Source organism: Dromaius novaehollandiae, chromosome 1 (assembly GCF_036370855.1).
Source record: "Dromaius novaehollandiae isolate bDroNov1 chromosome 1, bDroNov1.hap1, whole genome shotgun sequence".
Classification (NCBI taxonomy): Eukaryota; Metazoa; Chordata; class Aves; order Casuariiformes; family Dromaiidae; genus Dromaius; species Dromaius novaehollandiae.
The window spans coordinates 43,816,117-43,839,518 of NC_088098.1; the positions used below are offsets into that span (position 1 = coordinate 43,816,117).

At 36.0% G+C, this 23,402-nt stretch overlaps 1 long non-coding RNA gene across 1 annotated transcript in view; it reads right to left on the minus strand.

Moving 5' to 3' along the window:
* Window positions 1-1,345: 1,345 nt before the first annotated feature.
* LOC135328489 (uncharacterized) overlaps window positions 1,346-23,402 on the minus strand; it is a 210,424-nt gene continuing 188,367 nt past the window's right edge. The window contains exon 3 of the long non-coding RNA XR_010389410.1: window positions 1,346-1,414. This is a non-coding gene — a long non-coding RNA (uncharacterized LOC135328489). The remainder of the gene's footprint in view (window positions 1,415-23,402) is intronic.

Below are 23,402 nucleotides of genomic sequence, written 5' to 3' on the forward strand. Positions count from 1 at the left end.
ACCTGGGATTTATTCCTTTTGTCCAACAGCCAAAAATAATAGAAAAAGAGCATCTGGTCACAAAAAAGTAAAATAATCTGTCTTTAATATATACTAATTTCAACAAAAAGCTTCATTTAGCAGAAATTGAAAGACTAGGAGTCTCATTATGAATCTTGACATTGCAACCATCAGCAGACGCTCATTTGGCTTTATCGAAGCTGTACATAAATCCTCCATGGAAGAACAGTTAACACTTATCTACATTTTATTAAGAACTTCTCAGCTTTTCGTGATGGAAACAGCCTGTGTGAATCGAGCATGTCGCACCCAGTCGCGTGGTTCTGCCGACCCCTGAATGTGACCTGCTCCCAGTGGAAAGCAATTTAATGCTCTGCTGCACATGGAACAGTATATATGAATACAAAACTCCCAGATAAATTAGTGACAGGTACATGTGAATAGGACTGCTTCTAAGCCACTTATCTCTAGCCAGGCAAGCTTGTTTCACCTCAGTTTAGAAGATAAAGGCACATGGCAGGCTGCCGCGCGGCAAGTTCTCATCAGGCAAACAGCCTCCCTTGTCCATTAGCGGAAAAGTCTCCCTATTATTTAAGGAAATGTGACAGCAATGAAGGCGAAGTGAAAACTATCTGCTGGTAGGAAATTCATCAGTGTGTTACTAAGCTTTTTGCCTTCTACAACTTTCACAGGCCTCTTTCTCTCTCCGCTCTTTTATCTGACAGCTCAAATGCCCTAGGGCTGTAGCCCTGGCAAAGGTCAAGAATGCAACAGCAGGGCTATAAAATGAGGCTGTTACAGGGGGAGAAGCTGCCAAACACAAGGAAGTTTATCGAGCACTAGACAATGAGACGAATGCCCGCATCACAGCAAATTTACCTTGGTAGCTGCTGCTGGTTGTGAAATCATATTGGAATCTGAGCCTGGGAAAAGCAAGTAATATTAAAACATGCCTTATAATATAAATGCTAGAAAGTATAATTTATGTTGGGAACCATTGAAAATATGCATAACTAATATGCTGCCTGTCTTTTAAAACAACCATGTCAATCACAAACTATCAATATAAAATTTTTGTAAACTAAGGTACAGGCAGTAAGCCTGTATCAAGCAGGCTTACTGCAGATAAAAGCATACGTTTGGCTAAAAGCTCAATCACTTTGGTATAACATGCAATTAAAAATATACTGTTTTCTTGCTTGCTTCATTAAAAGCAAGGTTTGCAATGCTACAAGTGTCAAGGTGAAAGAGCTTTCTTTATATGCGTTTAATCTAGCAAATTTATTGCTTTAATTTTTCACAATCAGTGGTAGCAACAGGGTAAAGTTGAATTACCTTTCACGCTGTCCAGCAACAGTGTTACCAAATCAAAGCACAGGTTGGGGTCTGATTAGAAAAATCACAATGCAAATCCCTGTTAAAACAAAGCAGACAGAGACAGGATCTTAGCTTGCCATTCTATCAAAATGTTAATCTTTGTGCACATAACGTGTTCAGCAAAAAAGGTATAAAAAGAGTGTGAGTTAGCTTCTGCATACACATCCATTCGTATCTGATTTAGATTATGTCTACTGTAACTATCTTGCTATTATTAGGATGCACACATCATTTAAAATGATATTCTAAAGTAAGCCACCATTTAACATTGCTAGGACCAATGCTTTTAGACAGATGTAGAGCTGTATCAGCATTTTGTGCTCTCCACATTAACCTATAGATACTAACCTACATGATTCAGGCGAGAGTAGCTAGTTACTTCTTACTATGCTGTATTTTGAAACCATATGTGGCTAATTTTCCCATCTAGTCCCCAGCCACATGAGTATTCTCTGAGCAACACATTGTTGCATGAGGAAATAAGTTCTTATTTACAGACCTAGGATTTTTTTCTGGTTTTCATTTTTAGATTTGCTATTTGTATTCAAGACTGAAATATAAATTGCTTGTTTAAGTTGGAAGCTTGGATGGAAAACGATGAATGTTCTGTGATTGTTATGATTGATAATTAAGGACAGCGTCAAGTATATGCCATCATTCTCTTTATCATTATGCTGTCAATCTTTTCTACGTTAAGAAGATAATGATAGGAATAGTGGTAAACAGTGCATAATAATATCTTTAAATTTGAGCAATTGGCTTAAACTATGTCAGACAAAATAACTAGTTCTGCAGGAAGAGAGAAACTGAATAGTGGGAGCATTTATCTTAGAATTAATTAGCATACCTTGAGTTTTACTATATACTTGCCAAACCATGTACAATCGGTTACTTTAATTTTGTATGTACATATAGTACATACATTTTAAACAGAACTTTTTGAAAAACTAAAAGAGATAGAAAATACTTTAATCTGAATCATCCTTATTGTTAGCAATTGCTGGATTAATGTTAATCAACAAATGAAGGGCATGAGACTACACAATCACCAACAACACTAAGCTGATTGATTAGGCTTATTTGATTGTAGAGGTACTCTTTTGCAAATGCACATTGCTTTCAGTTCCATAATCTGAGCACTCTCCTCAGAGTACCTAAAATATATCTTTTTTCACATGAAACAGATCCCTCTTTAGAGGCATATACTTGAATAAAACAATTTTGAACAATTTTGGTTCTTAGAAATGTGCTTCAGATATTTTAGTACTCTAAAACATTCATCGCAAAGCTTACTTATAAATGAATTTCACAAGTATACTTTGACAGTGCAGATTTTATGCTGAAAGTAGACAAAAATGTTTTTTTAAAAAGGTCTATTATAAATATACTCGTATATGTTTGTATATATATATGTGTATACATATGCACAAATACATATACATATTAAAAAGAATATACTTCTCCAGCTTTGTCACATAACATGCCTTCTCTCAAAGTATAGACAAGATCCATTGTATCATGCTAAGAAATATTTTGAGAGCACTTCACACTAGTAAAAGTAGAAAAATTTCCTGCAAACATTTATTATATATGCATGTGTTTGTATATATAATATGCGTATATGTGTATGTGTGTGTGCGCACGTGAATTTAGAGTGTGGAACATGAAAGGAAGTGTTGACTTCTTCCTATCATCATTAATATAGCACATTGCTTCCTCACTGGTAGAATGCACACTTACTGCCATAAATACAAATAGGTATTTTGCTCATAGGCAGAAAGAAAAAGAAAAGGAACACCTTAGTAGTACCTCACTTAGCTTCCTTGAAAATACATGCAAGGCTTTCGTGCCATAAAAGGACACACTGCTTACATTTATCAAGTCCTAATTCAGTGTTCCTGGGTGCTGTAGGAAAAACAGGAAAACAGTGAATTTTGCAGACTGCACGAATAGTCTAAACTTCTGAGCGTTTACTGTACATGCTTTGGAGATGTCAGATGTTAATCCTGTTGGGCTCCATGGCTTGCTAATACTGACCAAGCTAATACACTCTAAGGTGACCAAAGGGGAACTAATAGAATGTAGCATCATTGCCAGAAGTCTTCACTTGCAAGGATTTGAACGTTTCCCTTCAAATCTTGCATCATCAGAAGGTAAAAAAACAGCAGATAAAGGTTGCATAACCGTGCCACTTTTTTCCCAAGTAATCAGTACACCAGGACCAGTAACAAGCAAGGAGCTGAGAAGCAAGCGAGCTCTGCCCTTGGTAAGGGAAGGGGCTGCGAAAGAGCAGGAGGCAGCTGTGTGCAGCAGCCACAGGACCTGGTGCCACCCTGTGCTCAGCACAGGGGCAGAGGGAAAAGAAGCAAATGACAGATTCAAGGCAAGCAGAGATACAGACATACAGAAGAGGCATCGCAAGAGAAAGGAAATACAGTAATGAGATTTACAGAAACAAAGAAGAAAGTTTTAAAGAAATATCTGATAAGGGATGTTTAAGAAGTACAGAGCAAAGAAGAAAGCATTGTATAATCATCTAAGGTTACTGTAAGAACTACACAGAGAGTAACCAGAACTTCTGATCACAGATAAACATAAAAGACAAAACATATTCAATAGAAGTATTCATATCTCTAGAATAATTAGGAAAAATATTAATCAAAACGAAGGACAAAGATAAGTTCCTTTTTGTGGTAAAGATCAATACACAGAATTACTTCAAACACTTAATAGCAGTGATAAACTGTAGCAATACTTAAATAACAGACTGCATAAAATCACTAGAATATAAACTACTAGTATTGGCCACTCACATTCAGGTATAAAAAAAGTAGTTATCTCTAAATGTTAAAACATTTTAAATGTATTTATAAATGTTGTAATGATATCCTAATGGGATCCTTTTTTCATTTTTAGATAACTTGATACTTTTCACTTTTAGTACTATTATTTAATGCACGTGGCTCAAAGCAGACCAATTAAAGTCTTTGAATAAGTGATGCACAGCTTTAGCTAATGTCCATGACAAATGTTTTCTTAGGTTGCAGCATACACAGAAGAGATATGCAACTGTGATCACTGGCTGAAAAATCAACTTCTCAGTTAACTGATTCAAGAATCAATGCACAATTGATTTATAGCAAAAGACTCTCAGCTTCAGTATAGACTGTGATAGGGAAAGATGAAACAAATGCTGAGAAACATGAACTCGAACTTTTCCAATTAAATTCTATGTTCTGATGACTCACACACAGCTTGGAATGAAGAAAACATGTATTAGAGTGAATTCACAGTAGCAATGTTATTACTGCGTAGTTCTTGCAGCAAACTCAGTAATCTCCATTCAAATATCTACGAAATGAGGGTCCTCAGCACCTCTCATTCTCAGGCTTGACTCAAAATAAAAATAAAAAAAATCAGTTATTGTCAAAATTTGTAATAAAAAGCTATTGTACTTCGGTAGCCTTTTAAAAATTATACTACGTTTCGATAATTGGGATGTAAGTCATCATTCCCCTGCTTCCTTCCCAGTACTGCCTGTTGTAAGATTTTCCCACACCTCTACCTGCCCCAGTCAGCTTCTCCTACTCAACACTACAAAGATATTCAGCCTGGTTCAGTGTGTGCCTTTTCTAACATTGAGCAGTTAGGCATAGTACTTTGAAGAAGGTGTCTTACAAGACTAGAGGCATGAAACATAAGCAGAGTTTGAAATTTTCCATGTATATTAACAAACAGGTCAGTAAAGAATACTCAGATTGCACACGCAGGCATTTAGAAGACCATGTTATGACAATTATCTAAATTATATCCAATATAGTCTAATTCTCCAATACTTACAAAAGGGCTGTTCAGTCATGTAAACCTGCACTTAAAATACTGTCTTTTTTATGATTTGTATCACCATGTATAGATTTTTCATTTAAAAAACTTGTATTCATTTAAGTGGAAATTAAGGGCATGCTTAGGAAACCCACATTGTTGTCCTGGATAGTGTAAGCGTAATTCTTTTTTCCATTTCTGACTAAAGAACTTTAAGATATCGGAAAACCTGAACTCTTTTCTTGTTTCCACACTTCGTAACAAGCCTGTCTGCTTTTATCATTTCTCTCTCATTTTATATACCAAACTCCCTGTGTTCCTCTGGAGTTGATCTTCTATAAATTTTGGGTTCACCTATCTGAAGAACTGAAATAGCAGCATACAGGATACAAGCGAGTAGTAATGAGCATTAAGTGATGCAACCAAATAGTAACTGGTAAGAATGTCTCCCACCTGAGGCTGCCAGAAGTATCTTAGTTTCAATTATTTAAGGATTTCCAAACTAAGAAAACATTTTCAAACAAAAATGTTCGGTCACTGTAGGAAAGTTCTATTTTCAAAAGCATCTCACCACTTTGAAGTCAAAATTTAACTGAATTTGCATGGAACTGACATGTGAACATCTCTGAAAAATAAAGTGCACTGGTTTCTCAGCAGATCCCTGGCTATATCATAGGCTGGACAGTTGACTGCGACTGTGCTTGGCAGTTTTTGTGGAGGTCACTTTACAAACTGTACGACTCACCCGTACCCCATAGGTTGTTGTAAGGGACACTGATAGGACAATCCTGAAAATCTTACATTGACCGCAACCGTTTTCTCATCCAATTCTCCCTTCATATTACCAACCTAGTTTCTATCAGCTTCACTGAAATTACTCATGGTTAATGCTGGTTTGAGCACAAGGAGAACTAGACCCTTCACATCTTGAGGACAACACTTTCTAAGGTCTTACATTAGTGCTACAGTTAATTATCCTTCATTTTCAGTATATTCACCCAAAAAGAGTAAAATAAAAACCATAACAAATAAAAAGTCTGCAAATGACATCATCAGTCCCATCAAAGGGAAAACTTAACTAAAACCATAATACAGAAAAGGGACATCTTAATTTCCTGTTCAAGCACTACGTGGCAGAGGAACATTTCTGATTCGTACAGTAGTATCATTGAAAGAAAACAAGGTGATTTTTATAAAGATAGAGGATAGTTAACAGTATTTATAATACTATGCTTTTATGCTTTAATGCTGAAAGCATGACTAAATGTAATACAACCAATAGAAAATGATTATTACAAATGTAAAAATTCACTTGCTGAATACTGTTTAGATCAAAATTAACACTTGAATCATGTTTAAAGTCACAATAAAAAATAAGATAAAAGATAATACTTCAGGTTATAAGACAGAATGAGATTTAAAACACCATAACCCACAGAATTACCCATAGAACTAATTTTTGCAGTAAACTTTGGCCTTCCTAGAATAAGCTTTAGTATACTCTGTGGAATAAATTAAAGGTGACAGATTCATAAAATGCATAGGCTCTAGCAATTTGTTAGAGGAAAAGCAATATTTTAAAATTGTCAAATCTTCAACTGTATTCACTGTAATAGGATCAGTCATAAAGCTTCAGTCTGTTATTTTTGCAAGTGAATAGTACCTTCTGTGACAGTTATTTTCCATTTTCTGGGAGCTATTAAAGATTAATTTCAGATTAGAGCTGTATGAAATGTGTATAACAGTATATAAACCACATATAAATATGTAATCTAGCTTTGATGAATTTTAGGTATTGCAGGAAGTCACACAAGCTGCTACTTAAAAGAACTGCATTTCATACTTAGGAAGAAGAACTTTAGCTTTCCTTTAAAAACAAAAAATGATAATTCTATTCTTCTTAAAAAGCATAAAGATATATATATATGTAGATAAGTATGTATATATATATGTTTTCTAGGACTGAAAGGAAAAAAGCTAGATTTCATGTAAGTTAAGAACATTCAGTAAGAAGTACTTTATCTGTGGAAAAAAAGGCAGTGGACTTCATTAATTTTATTCATGGGTATATATGGGGAAGTAACATGAAGATCAAGTTGAGTAACTGATAATTTTGTTGAAACTAACTTGCATGAACTAATAACCCGTGGATTTATGTTGCTGTGTCACTTGTCACTGTCAGCAATTGGTGAACATGTTTGTTATTATAATTTCTGTATCCATCTGCAAGAAAGCATTGTCTTATGAAATTGTGTTTAATGTCAAATAGATGGCTACTCATATTTCAATTTCATAAATCTAACTCTTGAGGATAAGTGTAATAGAAACCCGTGGTAACAGGCTGGAATTAAGCTTTCCGAGGGTATTATTCAGTGTCTCAACCGCCAACAAAGAGCAAAAAACCCCATATATATATATTTGTTTGTTTGTATGTATACATGAAGAAATATCACTATGGCCTCCATCATTAACACAAGATACCCTTGAGTATCTTCTAAAATCTTGAAAGTGCTAAAAGACGTGAGAAGGAGATCTGGAAAGTGTGAAGAAGCACAATTAGATTCCTCATCCACATTAAGTGAATTCTAAAATAAATTCATATCATCTCCATTTCAAGGTTCAATGAAATAGGTGAGACAATTCTGAACAAAACAAAACAAAAAAATAAGTGAGAAAAGAATGAAATTAGTTAAAATAAACTACATAAGCTTTGCTGTCTCAAGCAATATAGAATACTGTACTATCTTAATGAGGAAGATATTTCATCTTCAGATAGAGCTCTACAGTTTGCCGGAATGATGGTTATTCTCAAATCACTTTTCATAGCCTTCCACATCTGAATATAAGATTGGGAAGAGTGACTGAAGAATAATATCTTTCATACAAGAAAGTGGATGAAGTAGAGACCTTCCTCTCCTGTTTTCATTGTTTGATTCCAGAAGACTTAGAACAGAACAATGGGCTGTTCATTTTCTCTGAAATCATATATTTCAAAGGTAGATCAGCCTCATCAGTCTAAACCTATGACTAGAAGCTTGATACTCCTAAAAAGGTGAGGGAAATTACTTCTGGCTTAAGATACCCAAGAGGGCAATTAGTATAACAGTAGTTAGCATTATTCTTTCCTTAGGCTTATCTGAAAAATAAAATATCAGCTTCTTCAATGTAATGCTGTAATAACAGAATAACTGTTGAAAAATATTTTATCATGACTATTTTAAATAAAAGAGCTCATTAAATATGCAGACTGTCTACTAAGACTATAGTGGATCCCAATCTTTTATTAATGAGGGTTCCCCAAAGTTCCATGTGGTTGGGTGATCTTAATGGGAGTAGGAGCAGATATCATTTTACCTATGTGCTAGATCATTTATGATTATGCAGTGGTCCTCTTAATTTATACTGTGCACAATAAGGAATAGCACAGCAGCTTGGCCAATACTGGTCCCTGAAGTTTTAAAGCACATTTTTGATTGTGTCTATGTTAAGAAGTAGTTGGATGCATTACAAGTGGATCAGTAGATCAGGGTGATGTAGACACTACATCTACACTATATGCACTTAAGAGGGAGAGGTTTGAATGAGACTAGGCTTAGTCTGACTATCTGAACTAAACAGGCTCACTGTCTGGGCACAGCGAGGGCTGGGGGCTCCCCGGGGCTGGTATCGGTGGGTGCTCCTGGCAGGGCCAGGCCTCGCTGCCAGGGCCCATCCCACCATCCCACAAGGAAGCAGGGCAGCCGTGGGCAGCTGGGGCAGCCTGAGTCCCAGGCATCAGGCACCACTGGGGGGACAGGGACGAGCCAAGGCCAGAACAGATGGTTGTGTGGGACTAGAGACCGGCGCTGCTACAGTGTCACAGGGCAGGTACTGATGACCCCAGGCTGGGCTGAAATAGGGGCCTAGGTCGGAGTAGGGTGAGTGGGGGAGGCCCTGGGTGGGCGGGCAGTAAGGCCTGTCAGTGCCTCAGGATCATGACACTCACCATGCATGTGGTTTGAAATTTTCTGAAATAAAAATCTGCAAGGCATTACCAAGAAACATTTTCCATTTGATCCATCTCTCCTGTGCTTAGGGTTATGGCAGAAGCACATGAACTATGTTCTCCTGGTGGGCCCTGTAGCCCAGGATCCCTGTGTTGACTCCCTGACAGTCCACCCCAGAGAGCACACGTGCTGGGAAATTTCATAGTTTTAGGCAAAGGCCAGAAATCTAAGTCGCAAAAATACCTGAAGATAAACAGAAGTAAAACCATTCAAACTTCTGCATCAGGTAAAGCAGAGAAGTGGAGATGCCAGGCACTTCAAATGAGCGGTAGGGCACAGAAGAAGACTGGGGAGAGCAGAAATGGGCTCCTACAATCTGTCTGATTCCTTATGTTGCTTTTGGAGCCTGCACCTGCTGAAAGTGTCCCAGAGTTGGTGTAAGAGGCCATTGAGTGCAGCAGGAACATCCCATCAAGGTTTGTTGTGACCTGCTCCATGTCAGGCTGCCACCCATCTAGATCAAGGAACAGCTGGGTTCAGGGACTATAGGCATCACACAGAACGCTATGGGGGCACAACAAGACCTGGAGAAATATACAGCTTTTCTGGTCACTACAACAGAGCTAAGGTCTTACACAGCCTGTTAAAACCAGTGGTTTCTACACAGCTGCTTACTCTATGGAAGTTCTCATTCCACTACTCTCTTGCAGCTCAGGAGGAATTCCTTTTAAAGATATAACAGCTTTTGTTGTCAGATCACAGAAATTCAATGCCTTTGTTCCACCTTGACTATGACACTCCTGCCCCTACGAGCTTTAATAACACATACGAAAACCGGTATTCTTACTCAAATTGGATCCTAGGATCTGGCAAAGGGGGTTGTTGATGTCAGCCATAGTGAAGACCAGGGAAAAAAAGATGCTTCTCGTTGTTGATGTTTCTTTGTAGGCATCTTCTGCTAAGTCCAGCTCCTCAGTTCCTGGAGCAGTGCCAGAGGCAGCAATCCGCTCTGGACAGGTTTCACCTGTCATGAGATTCACGCTTCCCTAGTACAGACAGGTGCAGATGCAGTTTCGTTGTCCCACCAGGGGAGTAGCTTTTTGCCTTCTCTCAGAACAGGCTGATGTGAAACATTGCTTTCTCAGGAGCACATCTGGAACCACACTGAATCTTTGGGGAGTCCAATAGAGAGAAGTTGGAAAAGCAGGACAGCTGGAAAGGGAGGAAGCAATAAGAAAAAAATGCAAGAAAGAAGAGAAAAGGGCTTCAGTAACAACATGCAGCAGCCAAGGAAAAGGCAAGGAAGAAAGGAAATTATACAGAGGCAAGAGAAATCTCTGTAGAAGACAAAAAAACGTGCTCCAAAAGTGAGGTCTAGTGGTTGGCAGCAAACACTGAGGCACAGATGTTTTTGGCTTTTTATATAGCACTTCAGATAGGATGAGAATTCCCAAAGGTTTCACAGCTTTCTGTTGGCATATGAGTGCTTGGTTGTCACTGAAGTAAACGGTGCAGCCCCACTTACTGTTTTGGAGTCTCCTGTCTGTTCTAGGAGAAAGCACTAGGTACTCAGCTGGAGTGGATTTTTCAGTCTAGTTTCATCTGGAAGGAAACTTGTTCATATGTTCTTTGCAGTCAAACCCAATCACAATAAATGAGGAGGACCAGGGGACTGATTTCAAAAGTGTATTATTGCTCCAAACTAAAATGCTAATGAAGATTCATCTGCTATCAAATACAAATATTGGGCAAGCTACTAGTAAAACACTCTCATCAGGATGACTTTTCTCTGCTTTTCTATAGCAGGTCAGTCCCTAGACAAGCAAAGAAGTCTGCTCATCTTCTAATAGCATGGAACCTCCAAATAACACTTAAATATTGGCAACAGGGCCTGGCTCAAAGTCATGAAATTCAGAGAGCATGGGCAAAGCATATTCAAAAATCACTAGGCCATAAAGCAATGTACTAGATACTGTCTTATCAGCTACCGTAAGATTAGATCATTTAAGTTCAAGATGAGATTAATACAAAGTATATATATATTGCCTCAGATATATTAAAGAAGAAATAATTGATGGTCCAGATCATAAAATTGAAAAATCCAAGTAGTAAATGCAGAAATTTTAAAATAAAAACTTGAGTTATCTACTGCAAATGCCTATCATGAAACAATGTAAGCCCTGTGGTCAAGCTTCTGCTACTGTAATTTGCCAAAAGCATCATAATCTCAAGAGAAAAAATCATAATAGAAATATCAGAAATAAATATTTTGCTAAGAGCTAAAACAGGCAGTGTCTAGTTCACTAATAAAAGTGTGCTCTTTGGTTAGTAGAAAACACAGTTGTCCACATGAAATCTACAGTGAAACCAAACCTTTCCCCAGCCACTGTTCCTTTCCCCTCCAAACATGTTATTTCCTTGGTACCTTCTCTAACACACACTGAAGCAGAAAAAGCAATAGCGCAGCAACAATCATTCACCTCATTGACTACTTACTACCATTGATTCTTTACTTTAAAGGGTATAAAAAAGATAACATGAAAGTCATTCCAATTCTTGATGCACCAAAATACTAATCTAAAGGTTTATTAGCTGTGATAAGAAAAGGCTTTGGTAACATTTTCCATAACTTCTACACAGCTTAATGTTCTGTAATTTCATTTTTAAAGTGGATAAAAAGTCTAAATTAAAATAATGATAATCTGGGACGGAACTCAAGGGGTCATGTAGTCTGTTCTTCTGCTCTAACACAGGAGTGTCTCATGTTTTCTTAAAAAACTGCAGTGACAGAAGTTATGCAGCAATAGTGATAGATTCCCTAATGACTAACCTACACCTTCCCTGCATATTTTAAACCTGTTACTCTTTGCTCCAAATTTTTATGGGCCTAGTGAACAGATCAAATACAAAAGATGAAGGAAATGAAGTATATTCTGGCTTCCTTCAATTTGCTCTTCCCAGACTAAACACCTCTGAATCTTTTAATCTTTTTTTGTAGATCATGTTTTTCAGACCTCTAATCATTCTTGTTGTTCTCTTCTGGACCTTTGCCAATATACCTATTTCTTTCCTGAAACTGAACACAAAACTCCTGCTAAAGCTATATGAATGGTAGGCAGGGCGGAAAGATTATTTAATGCATTTTACATCTTTTGCTCCTGTTTATTTGTACCAGTTGTGGTGATACTCTGGAAAAGGTGAGCAGTTTTGAAGTTACGCTCAACATTAATATATTATGACATTAATTGTTCTACTGTCACCAGTTTCCAACTGGAGAGCTTTCTGCCTCACTTAGAGTGAGGGAGAAATAATAAAACCGTCTCACTTTATAGATGAAATGCATTAGGGCACTATCAGAGCCCATATGCAGCAACAGGGAAAAAGCAGTGCTAATCTAGATAAAGAGGAGGAGACAAGAAAACAGTGGTTCTGAGACTCAGGTAGGGTTTCAGGTTTAATGTTAGAAATGGGTATCTTGTATAATACTGCCAAAGCCAGTGTCCCATATGCTTCTTTTATCGGATATGGCTTCTCCTGTATTTGTGCTTCAGCAGGCAGCCAAAAATGGGTTTCTGAAAAAGTTAACTGGACATATGCAGATAAATTATGCCTGCAAAGGGCAACTCTTAATCACTGTGTATGAATCATCCCTCTGAGATAGTTCCCCATCTCAAAAGTTAAGATTAAAAGTTAAGCAAATCTTGGCGAAAGAGGTGTTCAGTGAGGCACCATTCCTCCAGGAAGCTGAGAAGGTGGCATTTGGGAACGGGAGCTTAAGCAGGAGAGAGCTGTGATTTCCATTCAATGCAAATCACAAATATTTTAGTTGAAGTGTCTCAAAATTTCCCTAAGATCCTTCATTCAGAAAGTAAAAACAATTAGACATTTTCTGAAAAATCATGTTTTGTTAAAGACCTGCTCGAAAAAATGAATCATGCTATGAAGGCGATCATAATCTCCTCTGGGTAACTGTTTGTTTAAATAAAACAATTACTTGGAGTACATTTTGTGTACCTCTTCATAACATCATTCTCTTTCTTAATACACTTTAAAGGGCAATAGCTAAAAATTATATTTGTTTAAGTATCATTGAAATTAACTCAAACATTCTCATCGGAGAGCTAGGACTTCATGTTTTCCATATGCAAAACAGAAATAGCTAAATGTGCTTAACTAGATTATGTTTTCAAGATTTTTGTCGCGAATGTAACAATCAGAAATTTATTTTTCTTTCAATTTAAGGAACATTGAGTGTCCAGGGTGTAGAACACACATGATTGCCTAAATAGTCCTTTAGCTTTCCCAACTAACCACACTCTATTCTGTACTAAAAAGAATTTGCATTAAAAAAATGCATTAATTCATGTAAATTACAAAATGGCAAATTTCTGTATCTTTTAACTTAATTTGCAGTAGGATGCCTGTTACACTTTGGGCAGAAGGGGATCTTATACTGAATTCACATATGCACATTCTAAACTCATGAAACAACTGACTCAAGGTTTTTCCATCCCTATATTTTTGATATATTTATTAACTTTTGCTAGGCAAGAGAAAATGTTATTCATAAATTTTAAGAACCGAAGCATATTAAAGATTAAGTTTAAAGTTTAATTACAAAAATGATATGGCCTTTCAAGACCATAAATTTCTTCTACTTTATCGATGATAATTACCTCTCTTCTCATTGTAAGCATTCATAAAGGATTAAGAGGTGCTAATATCATGATGATTTCATATATATTTTGAAAGATCATTTTAATTTATTAATCCAACCCAAATTTTGTGGGATATATTCCTCTACTCTCCACCTTTGCTGTTACTCAGTTTAATGTCACCAGTGCATTATTTATGAAGAAATATGTCATGATGAGCAGCATATATAGTTCTGTTGCCAGATACTGAAATAAGGAAGAAGGCTTATTGTTTTCTACTTACTCTTTTTTTTCTTTCAACTTCCTATTAACTGACCAGGACTTTTATAAGGATGGAAATTAAAAATGTATCAACTGGTTAAACTGATAGCACAAAGTGCTAAACCTGGTGATGAGTGAACTAGAGTTATTCAGAAATCTATTTTCGTAGTGATCCAGCAACAGCAAAAAAAAAAACAGAAAAAAAAAAGTAGATTTTATATCCATTCAAAAAAATCTGCAGTTAGTTTCATGTGATTCAATTCTCTTTTCCTGAAAGACTTAAATGGAATTGTCTAAGTAATCAGAGACACATTAGTGCCCCCCAGTAAATTAATTTTTCTGAGTTCAGCAAACAAGACCACACATAAACATCTTCATTCTTATAACCAAATAAAAGCAATCCCATGAGAACTAAAGACAGCTTGTGCTTTTTCAATATATCATTCTCACAGTTCTTTTGAAGAAATTACAGCTTAAAAAATCATACTCTGTCTATTAAAATATTCTTAAGTTATATATTAGGAAAGGAATTGTCCAGATCATAATAAAATTTGAAAGAAAAACTTATTTTTCTGAATCCCCCAAATATTCCCCTTGTTACTTACCCATAAAATAACAAAATTTTGGTAATAATATTGCAATTAAATATCTGTATGTATTATCTGTCCATGTAGGGTACTACTCTTTTTCCTCAGCTTTTGTATGTCCAAAGCAAGGGGGAGACTTTTAAAACTACTGCTGAGAAAATGTTTTCAGCCAATGATCTGGAGAGGGGTAAGTCAAATACATCAAGAATTATACTGAGATGCCAAGAAATCTTGAAAATTTTGTTCAAATTGCATTTAAAAAATATTTAGGAGTACTACAAAAATTCTAATGTTGAAATATTTGATTTTGCCCTTTAACACATTAAACATCTATCTTATATTTGAATTTAGAAGTTTTTCATTCTCAATTTACTCTTAATATTTAAAATATTTTAGATTATATTTAATTATATAAAATTACACCAAATAAACATACAGTATTTTTTTCTATCAGCAGTTATTTATTAGAGGTCAGCAGAACTAGCCCCCAAAATTCAAGAAAGAACATCTACTTGTACAGCTCTATCAAGCAGAAAGCTTTGTATATTGTGAGATGTCCTTTTTAAAGGTTAGAAATGATTTTCTTTAGGCTGCCTAATGATTCAGCTTTCTACTAATCCTTTTTATTTAATGACAAGGAATAGGGTCAAAATAAATAAATATGGCTAAAGTATGTGAGTTTCAGCTATCAGATTCTGCTAGCCCTACTCATGTTCAATACTTTTATCACACTAGTGGTAATACTTAGACTGTGTTAGTACTCAGCATGAAATATTGGTAAGACCACACACTAAATAAATTACATGTAAGGAATTTCTCCATTGATAGCATGTACTACAAAACAGGGGAAAAGAAATACAAGGAAATTACTTTTAAGTTGCAATAAGAAAAAAACAACATGACTCATCTCATAAACAGATGAGTTAGGCAAAACATTATCTAAGAAAATATTCTCCACCTTATTTTCATTTCTTTTTATGAAACAATTAAAATCTGAAGTGATCTGAACAGCCAAACACCAGGAAACCACTGAAGTTTTAATGTGATCCTCGGAATGGTGGGGAAGTGTCTAGACTCTGGCTCAGGCTTTGGAGTTATTTCATGTGCTTGGAACGTATGGAATTCAACATAAAACACATTTTTAAATGGTGTTTAAAACAGGGAATTAAAGCAGAAAGAGATGCAAAAGCTTTAGGACTCTGAGGAGGAGAATGTTTATTTTGCTCTTTTTTTTTTTTTTTTTTTTTTTTTTTTTTTTTTTTTTAACAACAGCCCAATTTAGAGCATAAGCCCAAGGAATGGGAGCCTAGGTTCTTAGCCCTCCTCAGCCTGAGGCACTCTAATTCACTTCCTAGAAAGTGTCCTAATAACATCCTGGGTCCTTGTCCTAAAAAAACATTAGATTAAGTTGGGATGCTTTCATGGCAACTGAGGAATCTGAATTTGAACCCATCTTAATTTAGGATGGGGGTGGCAGGGAGGAGGAGATGTGCAAGTGCTCTGCAGTCATTTAAAAGATATAGTTCACTTTTCAGAGAAGTAGTTCCCCTTTCCAAGTAAGGAAATGCCTGCTCTGCAGCCTGTGCTTAACCACCTCTTCAGACAAACTCTTGTGCTTAATATCTCTCTTTAACTCTAGGCAGATCCAAATGGGAATATTAGGAAACTAGACTCTCATTAGTCAACAGAGAGATGCAGAGTATCCCTTTTGTCTCAGTTTTGCAAAGAAGCCTACTTCTCTTCAAAGAGAGAGGCCATCAACTATTGTAAGTTCCTGCCTAAATACCTGCTTGATATCTGCCTCCCTAATGTCCAAAGTTGGAGCCTTTAACAGGAAATGCAAATATGGCTTACTTTAGCATATTAAAAATTGTGAATATTTAGGGTTTTCCTATTGGATCAGCTGTTCTGTACAAAAGCATCAAAAATGTTTCATCAAATTCGTTCCGGCTATGTAGTAGATACAGATCAAGATTTCTGGATATCCAACAGCCCAGTCAAATTTACTAGTACAATTTAAACAAAGGTGCTATGATATACAGATTTATCTGTAGTATGAGCAACTGTTCAAAACCCTCAAAAACGGTCTAGATAACATTTCCAGATAAAAAAGGAATAATATATAGGCACCTCAGAGATATGCCAGTCCAATGATGATTGTATTTCTGTACATCCTTGGCACATTGGGAAAAATACAATTCTTTTCTTCTGAAAAATATGTATATTATATATTACTTAAGGACAAAGTGTGTTAATTTTAGCTGTGTAATTCTGTGTATTCATATCCCAGATGGAAGAGAAGAAATTCTTAAATATCAAAACTTACTGGACATTCAAAGACAAACAACGCACCTAGATATAGCTATAACTGTGCAGATTTATTTATGCATATACACATAGACCATTAATGATAACTATTTACCTTGCCATTGGCTTCATCTCACATAGTTCCAACAATTTAATAGGAATTAAGACACATGAGAGCATGCCTTATTGCTTCATTAACAACCATGTCAAGTGTACTGTGAAGCATAAGGCTAAATTTTGCATACTTTAAATCCCCTGAGATGTTAACAAGTAAATCACTGCTAAAAAAATTTGGTGTGGATTATTACTACAGCATGGCATTCAATTATTACGTATCAACTTTTTAAAACAGTACGCAATAACAACTTAGGAAAATCTTCCAATTATAGAAAACAATTCTCAATGGACCAATATGACAAGTGACAGAAAATAATGCAGAGTAAAAAAAGGAAAAGAAAGACCTAAATATTCCTTCAGTACCGTGGTTCTGTAATGAAACATGCATGAAATATAATGAACTGCTGAGATACTGAAAGTAAAAATATAGGTGTGTTGCAAATATGGTCCCTTTTCTTTAACCTGAAAACGATCATCAGTTGTTACCTCAGCATAAAGTAGAGAAAACACAACCTTCACAGCTTTTACAACCTATGACATAGGGCAGATTTTCACCCCTAAATTAAATCAAATTTTATAAACTTTCGGTATTATGATGAAAGAGCACCTCCAGAATACATTAGCACACAGTAATGAGACAAAATGCTCTGAGTTAACCCAGACCATCTGTGGCCAGGCCATGTGGAAACTCTTCCATTCGCCTGCAGTTCCCGCTTCCTGGCGTTCCTTCAGTTGTGGCATTGGCATAGACAAAGGCTTCTGAAGTCCAGACTGGTCACCTGCCTTTTCCATTTCGACTTTCACCTCAGACAATGATGCTCAACAAGAAAGCACCAAAGGCAAATAAATTCTTTTGCAGTTGAAGAGCCACTCTTATCTACCTCTTTTTGAACAACTAGGTAGCGGAGGGTTTTTTTTTTTTTCCTTTTATTGCTCCCGTTTTACCACCTCCCTATATGTTATTATTGCTTCTCTGTTCTCACAGCATACAGTTATACACTGTTTGTGTTTCAATCTGTAATGCAAATCCTGGTATTCATCATTGGCTAACTTCTCTGAGAGCCCAGCAGAAGCCTCATTTTTCTCTACTTCAAGAGATATCTTATATACCAGAAACTAGGTAACACCTATTAGGCACCAAAGGGTCACACTTGACAATTTCATATTCAAGACCTTTTTTTTCCACTATCAAGGTTTTCAACAAGCCTGCTTCTGTGTACAGCTCCTTTGTGCTTTCTTCTTTGTTCATCAACCACACATTTGCTTACCAAGCCCCTTCACTGCCTTATCTCACCTGGTCTTTGCATTCCTTTTCTGCATCCAACACTGTTGCCAGAAATTGCCTTTGCTATCTGTTGGCTCTATTTTTTTATCCAATGCTCTTTCAAATTATCTTAGCCTTCTAATTTCTTTTGTTGAAATACCCCAATTCTACATCTTTACTTAGTAAGAGGGTTTTTTTGTTTTGTTTTATTTTAAATATCAAGGTAGCCACCATAAGAATGTTAGCTCGATGCAATAGACATGTTAGCTTATTGCTAGCTCATGGAGAAGACAGCTCACAAAGTTGTTTGAATCCACTTTTACTTTGAATTTCCTGATTGTGGAGGAGGGAAAACTGATATATAAACTGCCTGTTAAATGCAAGAGATAAATGAGGAGGTCTTGGCCTGAGTTGTAGCTCACACTGTGAGTGGTGAAGCCGAGCATATTCTGTGCCACAGTATAGGTTTAATTTTTGTTAATGGGGTCTGGATAGATTGTGTCTGGCAGAGGCTAAATATGTGTAAACCTACTATTACAACAGGTAGTATTCCAAATATGCCATACTTGGCTGGCAAAGGTGGACTAAGAGCCTGTTACATGGGAGGAAAGGAATATAGATTATAATGACCAGTGTGGTTATCCTGTTTTGCTTTGTACTCAAGCTATATCCCTAAAACTAAGCTGAAAAATGACAATGGGAGTGATTGAGTAGGGATGAATAGGAAGCTTCCTCTTTTTCCTAAAAAACAAACAAACAAAAATATCAGAAAGATATTTCTAGGTTAGCATGAGGGTTGCAACATTTCACCTTTTCAAGGGGGTAGCAGTTAGTTAAAGAAGCATCTCACTGTCACTCTGAAATGTTCTTAGTTAACATTTATTACAAATGCACTTAGTAAGAAGTTCACACAACTGTAGTGCTGTAGAATAGTGAAAGATGAAAGAGGATAACTTGTTCGTAAATGTAACTTTGCTCCTCGTTGAAGCCAACTATTTATGATAACAGAATCCTATGAAATTATCCAAATCTTTTCTTTGTAAAGGCATGATATTTATTTTTCACTAAAAAAAATAGCTAAGAGCTATCCTCTTTTATGTCCCCATTTGTTCATTGATCAAAAACACAGGCAAGCTAAGGAAACTGGGAAACTCCGTGTGGAAGATGAGAAGGAACTTTTGATCATCTAAATTCTGTAATCTGTTGAAAAGATAGTTCACACAGGAGATGTAAGCCTATGGTTATCATTTAAGCCTAAGGAGCAAAGTAGTCAGAGGGGCTTTTGCTATACTGTTTCTAAGACTGCAGCAGAAAAAAACGCACACCAGAGCCAAGTCTAGCAAGACCTCACCTTGACCTGAGTTATTCTTGATCATGTTGTAAGAAAGCCACTCTTAACCGAAAAGTATTGGTTTTGCCTGCTCTATATTTAGGACTCTGAAACAAGCTTCTACTCTCCTTTCCTCCATAGGGCCAACCTCTAAAGGGTTTGACGGCAAGGGAAACCTTTGCATCTGCTGCGACCTGCTGAGAATTTATGCCATTGCACAGAAGTTGAAGCAGAATTCAGATGCATAGCTTTGATCTTTTAGCATTTGAAAAGTGCACTGGGCCTTTTGCTTTATGCAGAGCACAGCAGCTATAATCACTCTACAAAAAAGTCACTGGATTTTTTTGCCCTTGAAACACACCGTAATTGTAAATGTGGTTCCTCCACACCTGAGAAAAGTAGAATCAGACTATGCTGTAATCGCTCCATTTATTTGCAAAGATTTATTATGATAATTCAAGGTCTATAGTGGGGTCAATATTTTAGGTGATTATGTGTGGTGATGGAAACAGTTATTTCTAGTTAACACATGTGTGAGCAAGATTATGTGCAATCCCATTTAGATGTTGCCTGGTACATAGCTCTAGATGCACTTTTAACTAAAATGAAAATAGTAATAGATTAACTCTGTATATTATTAAATCAAGTATGCCAGTATTAATGAAACAAACATCATCTAAGAAAAATTAGAGATTTTCCTCTCTAGATGAAAAATATCTAAGAGTATCTAAGAGGAATTCATCTAAGAGATGACAAAAAGATCGAGTTCAATATTGGATTTTAAATAAAAACATTTTAATTCTGTCATAATCCATAGCTATTTTAATTCAACAGTGCTATACAGCTCTGCAGTAGGTAAAATTATGAAGACAAAGCTATATAGAGCACCTGGATGTTGCTGCTATAAATGTTTGATAGAAAAAGTGAGTCAACCACTCCAAGTATTATTCTTCCTTCCTCCCAAATCCCAGTTTTTCTGCCCCACCATGACACTGAGTTTAATAGCAGTGACCATAATGTTAACATATGCAATACAGCAAAGATTTCCCAAAACTTGCACATTTCCTTGGAAACAAGTATCAACCTCTGTGTGTTTTATTCATGGGCATCTAAAAAGAAATGAAGGTATTATTTCACTCAAAGAGAGCTGAATTGATTTACTTTTTGAAGACTTTTGCTCTTAAAGGTTGAAGAAGCAAATGTTAACATCAGATATATTACTTTCACATTTTTTCCATATCCAGAATTTTTGCAAGTATTCTTATAACCTTTGTTAAGTCATTTACATTGAGTCTGAGAGAACTGGATTTCATGCCTTTCCTTTGTATGAATCACAAACTGTTCTCCATGATCAAACCTAGGGCTCTGTCTTGTTTCCTGGGTGCAAAAGTATCCCATCTAGTCAATTTATACTACTGCCCTTTGCAATACAGCATGAAAATTACTCAAAGGTCACATGTGTGAATGGACAGAATGATAACGAGGGAAAAAAATAACATATTTTAGGGCTATGACTCATAAAAATAAGGGAGACCAGACACATGGGGTCACCTACACTGAAAAATTTTATCTTAGTATATAATTGACAGAGTAAACAGGTAATGGTCACTGTGAGAGTAGCATTACCTTGTTTCAGGAGAGTCAGGAAAATCTACATAGTAGTCTATTACTCAAGCTTTTTTTAAAAAAAAAATTAGAAATGATTTTAAATGGGAAACGGTCAAGCTTATTTGGGACAGGTTCCAAGATGCACACTTATTATATCAAGGTCACATGAATAGTTCATTTTTTACTAAAATGTTTGTAGACAACCAATGTGGTAAAAAATGCCCCAAATGAGGACTTTGCTGGATAAGAAAAAGACCTGGAAGATAAGAAGAAGCTGCTAATATTGTTCTAAGACACCAACCCTTCAATAAACAAGGTATAACAGAACATTAATGAAGAATTATGCCATACTGAAGTATATGGTGCAATGCATCTGAACAACATTGTACAATGGCTTTTTAGTATTATTAAGGATATTTCCTTCTCAGAAAGCAAGCTAGAAAAAGGAGCTATGTCAAAATACCAAAGTTAAGTTGAAACGGCTATATAAAAAAGCTTGCACACTTACATAACAGTGTTTCCACAGATTCATATCATGACTCTTTGCTGTGTAGTTGCAGAAAGGACAGAGACACTAATAGTAAAAATATGTATGGGAGAAAAAAACATAACTGAGGATGGATGACATTAAGGTTTGGGAGCAGACACCAAGGGAGCTTGTATTCTGTGTAATTCCTTGTGCAAGGACAAGAAAAGTCCAAGACACGTCAGTATGAGCTGTGGGGCTGTTACCTATAATAACAACTTTAATCTGATGCAAGAAATCCATGAATAATACTCACCATCTTACAAGAAATCTGACCCATGGAAACACGATATGATTAACTCAAAAAGAGGAAGATACTGTAATGTACATGCCCAACCCCAGAAGTGTGTGATTCCTGCCCTGGATAGCTGAAAACCCAGTAGTCATATGGCAGCTGCCATTCTGAAGCATCTATCTACCCAAAAATGCTAAAACTACATCTCTCAGTAGATGGCAATACTGAAAGAAAAGTTCCCAAGTTCATATGCACAGCTCAGTTAAAAAAACACATAGCAAAATAACCACATAATGTAATGTAATGTAGTAGAATTATAAGAAAAGTTGCTTCTTTACTTTTCAAGAACACGATTCTGAAAATACTGTAGAAGAACTAGAGTATTGGGCCTATTCCAAATAAAGCTCAAGTAATAGCATGGACTTGATGACATGCATCATACTGTTACACAAAATAGAACAAGAAGGTCCCTGTCTGATGAATTCAGTACATAGCACCACTCATAAAGATCCAACAAAGCTATGTATACTGAAAGCTTCCTGTTGCTTTTTGTAAGAAATAGGACCATGCCTTTGAAAAGTTATCTACAATGCGATATGTTAACTGTTTAAGGAAATAGCTTAGACAAATAAATAAAGCTGAGAGAACTAATACACATCACTTGTACTTTAATTAATGAAAACAGCTGGAAAAGAGTAATAGCAGCACATTGGTTTTTTAGTCCCCAACAAAAATTCTTCTGTTTGTTTTCTGATTTTTTTACCAACGCCTAAAGAGTAAATATTTCTTGATTTATGAATTATAAAACGAGAAGGAATGTTATGAACATCCTCACATATCTAAATCCCAGTCCAATGGATTTCACTTAATTAATTCTAATCTAAATGAAAGCTTATCTCTATGGGAAAGCACTGATGTTTTGCTTTAAAAATTACAAGTGTTTAAGAATTCTCCAAGGACTTGGTTAGCTGATCCATCAGTTATTTATACCTGTTTTTTAATCTTATCTCTACTTAAAGTCTATCTAGTTTCACTCTCAAAGCATTTGATCTTATTTACAACCTTATCCCAATGTTTGAATAACCTTCTTATCAGCTTCCTGCACTCATGTACATGTTTACAGACTGCAATCTACTTACTGCCCCTTCTTTTTGGTAAACCAACCAGAATGAGTTCCAAGATTGTCATCGTGAGATTCCAAGTCATTTTCGGAGCTATTGTTTCTCAGAATAATGTTTAATATCATTTATTAGATGGCTAATTAATCTCTTCATGCTTTATCATAATTTTGCTTTGTTATAATCATTGTAGAATATGAATATGTCAC